Source organism: Coturnix japonica, chromosome Z (assembly GCF_054131305.1).
Source record: "Coturnix japonica strain WE chromosome Z, WE-NBRP24, whole genome shotgun sequence".
Classification (NCBI taxonomy): domain Eukaryota; kingdom Metazoa; phylum Chordata; class Aves; order Galliformes; family Phasianidae; genus Coturnix; species Coturnix japonica.
Genome location: NC_140702.1, coordinates 57,514,243 through 57,524,486, shown reverse-complemented (window position 1 = coordinate 57,524,486; position 10,244 = coordinate 57,514,243). Strand labels below are relative to the sequence as shown.

Genomic DNA, 10,244 nt, shown 5'->3' with positions numbered 1-10,244 from the left:
GTTGCTTTTATGCAAAATAAGATGGAAGTGATTTATTTAAGAATAATTATTTAATAATTTAACAGAGTTTTAATACCCAGTCATTCCTGACTTCAGGATACAGTTGTGAAGTGTAAATGTGAACTACAATCTAGAACCAATAAGCGGTGGTACAGACTTTTCAGTGGCAGAAGGTGAACTTCTCTTGCTGCTCCTGAGAGTAACAGCATAGTATGGAAATTCACTCTAACATAAAACCTTAGGAGAGAGTATTTAAATAAGAATTTGAATGTGTTTTCTTTACTGTTTAACACCACAGTGTAGGAGCAGTGGAATGAGCGTATGTTCCACCAAAACGCATATTCCTATATTTCTACTTTCTAAGGTTTGGGTTTTTTATTTTTTGTTTGTGGGATTTCTTTGGTGATATACATAGTGCATAAACATTAATTTGGAAGAACTGAAATACGCTTTTGAAAGCCTAACAAAATCAAGCAAGTAGTCAGGGGGTCTGGACAACAGCATATTAACCTGATACTAGAAGTTCTCTACTTTTTCAATATGTAGATAATTAGTCGAAAGCTCTAAGTCTCAGTAATATTGTCAGCTTTTACCACAGTTCCTTCTGAAGCATACCTGTTGCTTCTGGATTGGTAGTTATCTGTTTACTTTGTGGGTTAGCTGTTCTCTGTTCTTATTTTTTATAACATATGCCAATTCATGCTTTCCTGGTTTTTGGATCTTATGGTTGGCTGATCTGCAAAGGGCACATACCAGCCTCTGTGCTGCCCTCGGGGCAGAGGCCTGTGGTGATTCAGTTTGTGGTAATACACAGAACATTATATGTGTTCTTGTTTAACCCCTTGGGTGGGTAGTACTGTTTGTCTGCGGTATCAGGAAGTTTGGAAGGCTGGGAATTGCTGAAGGTTGTTGGAGGAAGCTGAGGGAAGTTTCTCAGGCTATAATATGTTTATAGATAAGTGGAACAGAACATTTTGAATGAGTTTTTCCTGCTTGTATTTTTAATGTAGATCATGACAGAGATTCCAATAAAGGTTCTATCTAATGGAGATCACAATATACTTGTGGCCTAACATCACTGGACAGTGTTGTTCCTGGCAAAGAGGAACTAACACACAATGATGGGATAAGATCCAGCACTGCTGACCTGAGGTAGCCACAGTAGCTTCCCAGCCTAAACATGGCACAAAGTTAGACCTTGCCCCAGTATTGGTATACAAATCTTGACATAAGGAAGGGGTTATTCTAACATGCTATTTAGCATCAAACAGTTTGAATCTGTGGTTATTACTTGATGCTACCTGATCATTGCTTGTAGAAAGTTGATATTAGTCATAGAATCATAGAACTGCTCAGGTTGGGAAAGATCTTAAAGATCATCAACTCCAGTCACAACCCTAACTCTGACAGTCCTCCACTAAATCATGTCCCTGAGCACCACATGCAAACACCATCCAGGGGTGGTGACTCAGCCACCTCCCTGGGGAGCCTATTCCAGTGCTTAACAACCCTTTCTGTAAAGAAGTTTTTCCTGATATCCAACTTATCCTGGTGTAGCTTGAGGTTGTTTTCCTTTGCCTTGTCACCTGTCACCAATGAGAAGAGACCAACACTGCTCTCACTGTAAGCACAATTCAGATACTAGACGAGAGCAATAAGGTCTCCCCTCAGCCTCCTTTTCCCCAGACTAAACAGCCCCAGTTCCTTCAGTTTCTCCTCATAGGGCATATTCTCCAAGCCCTTCACCAGCCTTGTTGCCTTTCTTTGGACCTGCTCCAGCACCTCAATGTCCTTTCTGTACTGATGTGCCCAAAACTGAACACAGTACTCAAGGTGAGGCTTCTCCAATGCTGAGTACAGGGACAGGATGACTTCCCTAGTCCTGCTCACCACAGCGCTCCTGATACAAGCCAGGATGCCATTGGCCTTCCTGGGCACACTCCTGGATCATATTCAGCCGACTGTCCATCAGCACACCAAGGTCCCTTTCCATCAGGCAGCTTTCTAGCCTCTGCCCAACAAGCCTGTAGGGCTGCCTGGGGTTGTTGTGACCAAAATGCAGGACCTGACACTTGGCCATACTGAAACTCACACAGTTTACCTTGGCTTATCAATCCAGTCCATCCAGGTCCCTCTGTAGTGCCTTTCTCCCCTCTGGCAGATCAACACTCTCTCCCAAATTGGCTGGCAATGGGCTTCTGTAATTGCTGACTTTCAGACTAGCAATCCCAGTTTTGTGAAGATCAACAGCAAAAACTGGATATTCCTGAAGGAGTATTTGTCTGGAGGGTAGAGAACAGTATATAAATGTTGTGAATTATATTAACAACATGAGCACCATTAGGATGTGTAAAAGATGCTTTTGTATTCCTGCACAAGATGAATTATTTTTTTTTCCTCTCCAGTATTATGTTTGTTTGCAGGAGGTGGGTGTATGTTTTAAGTGGTGATACTGCCTGATCTTTGTCACTATAGCCTATGAAACCACTGTGGAAGAGGAGTGGACTGAGACCTTGCTTAATTTTCAATTACACGTTTAGTATCTATTTAGAGACTAAATATGGTCCATTTGGACAGCTAGAAGCATGGGGATGCTATAGTACATAATGCAAAACTGGAGGACTAAACAAAGCCTGTGAGCTAAAGATGACCTTTCCTGAAAGATTTTGACTTTGGTGAAATTCACAGCTGACTTCATCTATTAAAATAGACTTTCATAAGCAGTATGGAACCAAATCATGAAGTCAGTAGAAGTTTGTGGTGGTGTATGAGCTTTTATTTATTTTCCCATTGTCTATCCTAATGAGAAAGCCTGACAGAGTAAGGCTTGATGCTATTTGTCAGCATCATTCTATTTTCGAGTTTGTGGTATGTTAAAGTCATATTTTGTCATATTATCATATTATATTATTATCACATTATAGGGAATATCATATTCCCTATAATTATATCATATTATGTAGGAATACTGTGGTAAGCAGGACTAGGGAAGTCATCCTGCCCCTGTACTCAGCACTGGTGAGTCCTTACCTCAAGTACTGTGTTTTGGGCACCTCAGTACAAAAAGGACATGGAGGTACTGGAATGGGTCCAGAGAAGGGCGACAAGGCTTGTGAAGGGCTTGGAAAATCAGCCCAATGAGGAGAGGCTGAGGGACTTGGGGCTGTTTAGTCTGGGGAAAAGGAGGCTGAAGAGAGGTCTGATTGCTCTCTTCCAGTGTCTGAAATGTGCTTACAGTGAGAGTGGGGCGTGTCTCTTCTCACTGGTGACAGGTGACAGGATGAGAGGAAATGGCCTCAAGTTGTCACAAGGTAAGTTTAGGTTGGGTGCTAGGAAACGCTTCTTTACAGAAAGGGTAGTTAAACACTGGAATAGGCACCCCAGGTAGGCGGTCGAGTCACCATCCCTGGATGTGTTTAAGAGCTGTTTGGATGTGGTGCTCAGAGATATGATTTAGCAGAGGGTTGTTAGAGTTAGGGTACTATGGTTAGGCTGAGGTTGGACTTGATGATCTTTGAGATCTTTTCCAACCAAGTAATTCTATGATTCTATGATTGTTTGAAATTAAATGGGAATTAATACTATTTTCTGCAGCCAATTAAGGATAATGTTCAAGGTGATCAGATATCACTGGGACTGATCAGTGTTTTCCTCAGCCTAATATTCTGTCCTCATCAACAGAGGGAATGTGAAAGCCTACTCAACTTCAGCTGTTGCATTAGGGTTATTATATGGTTCATCTTTGCCTGTTTCTATGAGAACCTGTCTACAGATTTGTTGCCCAAAGTTTAAGCTAATCTCCTTTATGAAGCTGCTGGTACAATTTTGCTCCACAGCCTTCTAACTACATTGCAGTCTGAGTGAGAAAGTACTTTTTAACTGTTCTTCCAACTGGCATTCTGTTCATTTCAACAGGTGTCCCTTATTCCTTATTTCTGTCATTATGACATTTGGTGAAAGATACTCCATTCACTTGATCCTCCAACTTCATTATTTATAAAGCTCAGTCAGTCTCCTCAGCATTTTCTCATCAAAACTGAAGAGTTGTAGCCTTCCTAGTCTTTCCTAATAAGGCTGCTGCTCAATTCAGGTCATTCTATCTACCAATCTTTGTGTTTCTTCAAACACAACTATGTTCTTGAAATACGGAGACCAGTCTGCACATATTACTCAAGGCTTGTGCACACCAAGGTTTTTATACAGTGACAAAATTAAGACTGCTTTTTTAAAAACATACCCTAGTTTATGATGCACATTAAACTATTAGCTTTTTTGTCTGTCACTGCAAACTGAGTCAGTGATTTTAGAATTATATGTTTCACTTTTCAAGACAGTCTCTTGGCATGATCTCATCTCTGCATTTTTGTACAGCTGAAGTATTAGCCTTGCCAGTATGACATCAAATTACTTTAACATGAATGTGATAAGAACTGCTGTCTTAAAATAACAAATGTTTTTTAAACAAACAAAAGTATTGTAATCCATGCCAGACAGAACAAATGGCAGTTTGACTCTAGGAAAGAAAGGGCACATACTTGCAAATGCAGTATTTCAAGTTACATCAATCAATCCAGTAAAACATACATACTACTCTTTCCACACTGCACTCAAACACATGATGTAGTTCTCTGCCATTCACTTAGCATCCATCTACCCATCTGAGATCTCCTGGAGAGATGATCCTGCTTTTAAAGCACAATTTGTGCTCACATCTTCTCCTGCACATACGCAGGTTAACAAGTCATGGACAAATTTCCAAGACAGCATGGGGGCTGTCTCGGTCAGAGTGATCATGAAATGGTAAAGTTCTCGATTCTAGGTGGAGCATTGAGGGAGAATAGCAAAACTGCCACCTTAGACTTCCGGAGGGCAGATTTTGATTTGTTCAGAAGACTAGTAGGTAATGGAATGAATTGTCTTGAGGGAGATCATGCAGCAGGTGTGGGATGACCGGGAGATCAGACCCAGCCAGCATGGGTTCATGAAGGGCAGGTCCTGCTTGACCAATCTGATTTCCTTCTACGATCCTGTGACCCATCTGATGGATGAAGGAAAGGCTGTTGGTGTGGTCTACTTAGACTTCAGCAAAGCCTTCAACACTGTCTCCCATGCTATTCTCCTACAAAAGCTGGCAGCCCGTGGCTTGGATGGATACACTCTCAGCTGGATAAGGAGCTGGCTGGAGGACCGGGCCCAGAGAGTGGTGGTAAATGGAGTTAAATCAAGTTGGAGACCTGTCATGAGTGGTGTTCCCCAGGGGTCGGTGCTGGGGCCTGTCCTCTTCAACATCTTTATTGATGACTTGGATGAGGTCATCAAGTACATCTCCAGTAAGTTTGCAGATGACACCAAATTGGCAGGGAGTGTCAATCTGCCTGAGGGTAGCGAGGACCTGCAGAGGGATCTGGATAGTCTGGAGAGCTGGGCCGAAGCCAACGGGATGAAGTTCAACAAGACCAAATGCCGGGTCCTGCACTTTGGCCACAACAACCCCATGCGGTGCTATAGGCTTGGGGCAGAGTGGCTGGAGGATTGTGTGGAGGAAATGGACCTGGGGGTACTGACTGATGCTCAGCTGAACATGAGCCAACAGTGTGCCCGGGTGGCCAAGAAGGCGAATGGCATACTGGCTTGCATCAAAAACAGTGTTACTAGCAGGAACAGGGAAGTAATTGTCCCACTGTACTCGGCATTGGTGCGGCCGCACCTCAAGTACTGTGTTCAGTTTTGGGCCCCTCACTGCAAGAAAGACATTGAGGCCCTGGAACGCATTCAGAGGAGAGGTTCTGGTGCACAGAGGTTCTGGTGAGGGTTCTGGAGCACAGGCCTTATGAGGAGAGGCTGAGGGAGCTAGGATTGTTCAGCCTGGAGAAGAGGAGGTTCAGGGGAGACCTTATTGCTCTCTAGAACTTCCTGAATGGAGGTTGTAGCGAGCTGGGGGTTGGCCTCTTCTCTCATGTAATTGATGATAGAACTAGAGGGAATGGTTTTCAGCTGTGCCAGGGGAGATTCAGGCTGAATATAAGGAACTATTACTTCTCAGAAAGGGTCGTCAGGCATTGAAATGCACTGCCCAGGGAGGTGGTGGAGTCACCGACCATGGGAGTGTTCAAGAAACGTTTGGATGTTGTGTTGATGAATATAATTTAGCTGGGAAGTATTGGTAATGGTTGGACTAGATGATCTTCTAGGTCTTTTCCAACCTTGATAATTCTGTGATTCAAACTTAGCCAGACCATGAGATCAGCAAGGACGAGACACTTCTTTTTCTATCTCTAGCATTACAAAAAGAATGTTTCAGGCCTCATGGGTGGCTCACTCTGGATGTCCAAAAGCTTATTTACAGATTGCTCAGCTGAGGATAAAATGTAGCCCAAGTGTTCAAATCTGGGTCGATAATGAGGTGCCTCAAAATAAGTACTCTCCCAATTATTCCCTTCCATTACACCATGGCTGAATGAGTTGCCTGCAGTTTTTTTCTAAGATGAGGGACACATTTCATCCAACACTCTTTCATGAGAAGCACAGTTACAGTGGAAGAAATAGAAAGGTTGGATTCAGCGCACCAGAAGACAGGTGACTGCTATGTCTACCATGGCAGACATGAGTTTACCTGAAGTTGCAGCCTCACACCCTCAATGGATAGGAATACTTGCACTCAGGGTATAGATCATACGATTTATTTTAGACATCTGTATCAGAAGGAGATGTGCTCTTATGCACATATTTTGTCTATGCAACATCCCCAGAATATAAATAATACATGTAGCAAATATTCAACAAATTCAACAAATTCAAAAGCAAGATCTTGCACCTAGGTTGAGGCAGCCCCATTACCGATACAGTCTTAGAGGTGAAGGGATTAAGCACAGCTCTTCTGAAAAAGACCTGGGCCTACCAATAGATGGGAAGCTAGACATGAGCCATAAATGTGCTCTTGCAGCCCAGAAAGCTGTAGGAAGTTCTTTACAGAGATAGTGGTCAGGAGCTGGAACACACTGCTCAGAGAGGCTGTGGGTGCCCCATCCGTGGAGGTGTTCAGGAGCAGGTTGGATGGGGCCCAGGGCAGCCTTGTCTAGTAACAGATCTGGAGTATGATGGCCCTGCCTGAGGGAGGGTGTTGGGACTTGATGATCCTGGGCTGCATCAAAAGAAGTGTGGCTAACAGATCAGAGAGGTGCTCCTGCTCCTCAGAGAATCACAGAATCATAGAATGGCTTGGTTTGGAAGGGACCTCAAGGATCATTAAGCTCCAGCATCCCTGCCACAGGCAGGGCCACCAACCTCCACATGTAATACAAAACCACTAGACTATACTCTGCATTGATGGGGCTTCACCTGTAGTACAGCATCCAGATGTGGAGTCCTTAGTACAGGAGAGACATGGGCCTGTTGGAGTGCATGCAGAGAAGAGCCACAGAAATGATCCATAGAATGGAATCCCTCTCTTACAAGAACAGGCTAAGAGAGCTGGGGCTGTTCAGCCTGGAGAAGGCTGTGAGATGACCTGATAGTGGCCTTTTAGTATCTAAAGGAGCTACAGGAAAGAAGGGAACAGAGTCTGTGGTGATAGGAGTGTGGTGGTAGGACAACGGGAAATGGCTTCAAGCTCAAAGAGGGTAGATTTAGGTTAGATAGAAGGAAAAAAAAATCACATTTAGGGTGGTGAGGCACTGGAACAGATTGCCCAGAGTTGTGAATGATTCCCCTCCCTGGAGAGTGAGGCTGAATAAGGCCTTGGGCAACCGGATCTAGCTGTGGGTGTCTCTGTTCATTGCAGGAGAGTTGGACTAGATGACCTTTAAAGCTCCCTTCTAAGTCTAAGTATTCTAAGATTCTATGAAATAGCTGTACATCTGGAGGACTGTTCAGAAAATCTGGATTTCCAGACCAGTACAAGTAGGTCCTCTGTGCTGTCCATAGGGCCATCTCCCCAGTGGCTCACTAAAGAACCTCACTTCCACACTTGCACATCTGTGAAAATCCATACTGTAAATCTTCCCCGCATAATTTATAAACAAAATGCTTTTCAAGTTCTTCCAAGTTGCACTGGCAGCTTTTTACAGAACAAAAAACATCTTGTTTTGTTTATTTCTTATTATTCTTGAATCATGTGTGTATTTACTTCTCCTGTTTTGTATAAAGATGTTATGATAAGACTTTTATCAGTTGAGGTTTCATGTAGATAGGAAAAAGGAAATACAGAGGAAGGATGCCTGATAGACTGAAATGCCATTTCCTATACACTGCATAGATCTCATCCAATTCATCATTTTGAGTTTGTTATGTCTGAAATTGCATTTAAAAAAAAATAAAATAAAAAAATGTTGGCAGGTGTAGCCCTGGCTCACAGAAAGAGATATGGTGAATTAAATATGAGCATTTAAAAATCAGAAGTTCTGTGTTTGCTGTAAAAGCGTAAGATAACTATCTCAGCAACCTCTGACATATTTGGTAATGGTAACTGAGCATATTCATTTATGAAAATTTACAATGAATGAAAATTTGAAGAAGAAAAAGAATGACAGCAGAGTCAGTGCATCTGCTGATGATACACAGCAGACATTTTTCAGTAGTACCAGACCTTTTTAAGTCTCTTTTTAGTGCTGCTCTAATGTTCTTCTTTAGTTACCAAGCAGAAACCTACACAGCATTGTCCTGAGAAGGTCAGTAATGGACAGGGTGAAAAACAACATGCATTCTGTCAGACTGGAAATGGAATTAAGTCCTGTAAAGGACCATTGCTTATGCTGGAGAACCAAGATGCGTTTTCCACCTATTTCCAAAGTAATGCAGGGTTGCTTGTAAGCATGTCCAGTGATGTGAAAGCAATTAAAAATGTACAAAGGACTGCTGCAGTTGAACGTGCTTTTGTAAAATGCAGCTTGAAAGCAGTTTGTAGCTAGGCAGCTAGTCTGAGAGGAGCATTTAGCACATGTTGCTAATGCTTCCAAATAAGTTTCAAATTTTCTTTATGTCCCCTTCAGTTTAAAAATTGTTTGAATTCTGAAATTGAAATATCCCACAATTATATAACAATTTTATTTCCTACTTTTCTTACTATCTCTTAGAGACCTAGAAGTCGAACCATTTGTGTAATATACTCTGCTATCTCAAATAGACTTTACTCAGGCAATTCCTGCCTTCTTGTTTATTTGGGAACAAATCTTGGTTTAAATAGAAGAAACTCTATGCTATACCTTCAGCTTATTTACAGCATCAGACAATTGGGCTATTGGGTTTGGATTTCCTTTGCTTCCTGACCTATAGTCTGGCTCTTGTTCCTTTTTTTTTTTTTTTTTTTTTTTCCTAAATTCCTTTGGATTTATTTACCATCTAATATTCACTGTTTCGCAACTCATTTTATTTGTGATTCTGAAAAAACACACTAGAAATGATGATGATTTTCCTGCAAAATGTGGCTGAGAAGAAGAATTGTGTGTGTGTCAGGAAGTACTGTGATTTGATGCTTTTCAGTCTGGAAAACAGTGATGTTTCCCTGACTCCTTTTCTTGATTAATTCAGTAATATTGACCTCTGTATGAATCATATAACGAGATAGTAGGTATGTGTCTTATGTGTCACTAGGGAGAAAATGCTTAAATCAGTCTGGCTGTTTTTTGATCCGTAACAGGCATACTGATCATTTTGCCTGTTTAGTCCACTAATTACTCAGTATTGCAGTACTGTAAATCTACGTCTATCCTTGTAATTTAACAAAGGTGGGGTTTTTTTTCTTTCTTTTTTTTTGGTTTTTTTTTTTCTTTTTCATTTGAAATTCAATGGTTTTTTTTTCTCTTAGCATCACAAGATAAAAGACAATCTACACTGTTAAGTATACTGAGAACTAATGTTCTGGCATTATTTCTCATTTTCCAGTGCCTGTTTTGGCATCTAGTGCACTAGATCAGAGGCATTCAGTGTTCAAAGAGTTCATCATAGTTATCTTCTCCCTTTCTTTATTATGTGCATGTCCTGATTTGATAGTTTTCTGTCACAAGTTGCTAGAAGTTTAAAACACAAAATTAAATTTCACAGGAGAGAGAATTCAGTGGTTTCGAACCTGAGGATGATGAGGCTGTTTACCGGGTTGTTGCCACAGAATATTAACAGGAAAATCATCTTTCATTTGTACTCACATAAAGAGGAAATCTGAGAAGAATCAAGGAGAAATACACAAAGACAAAAAATAAAATAAAAAATTAAGTATTCAAGTGCAAATGTGCACAGCATGTAGGATCCTT

At 41.6% G+C, this 10,244-nt stretch overlaps 1 protein-coding gene across 6 annotated transcripts in view; it reads left to right on the top strand.

Annotated features, from left to right (window-relative positions):
* Positions 1–10,244, top strand: part of PDE4D (phosphodiesterase 4D) — a 550,822-nt gene that overhangs the window by 415,191 nt on the left and 125,387 nt on the right. The window lies entirely within an intron of this gene.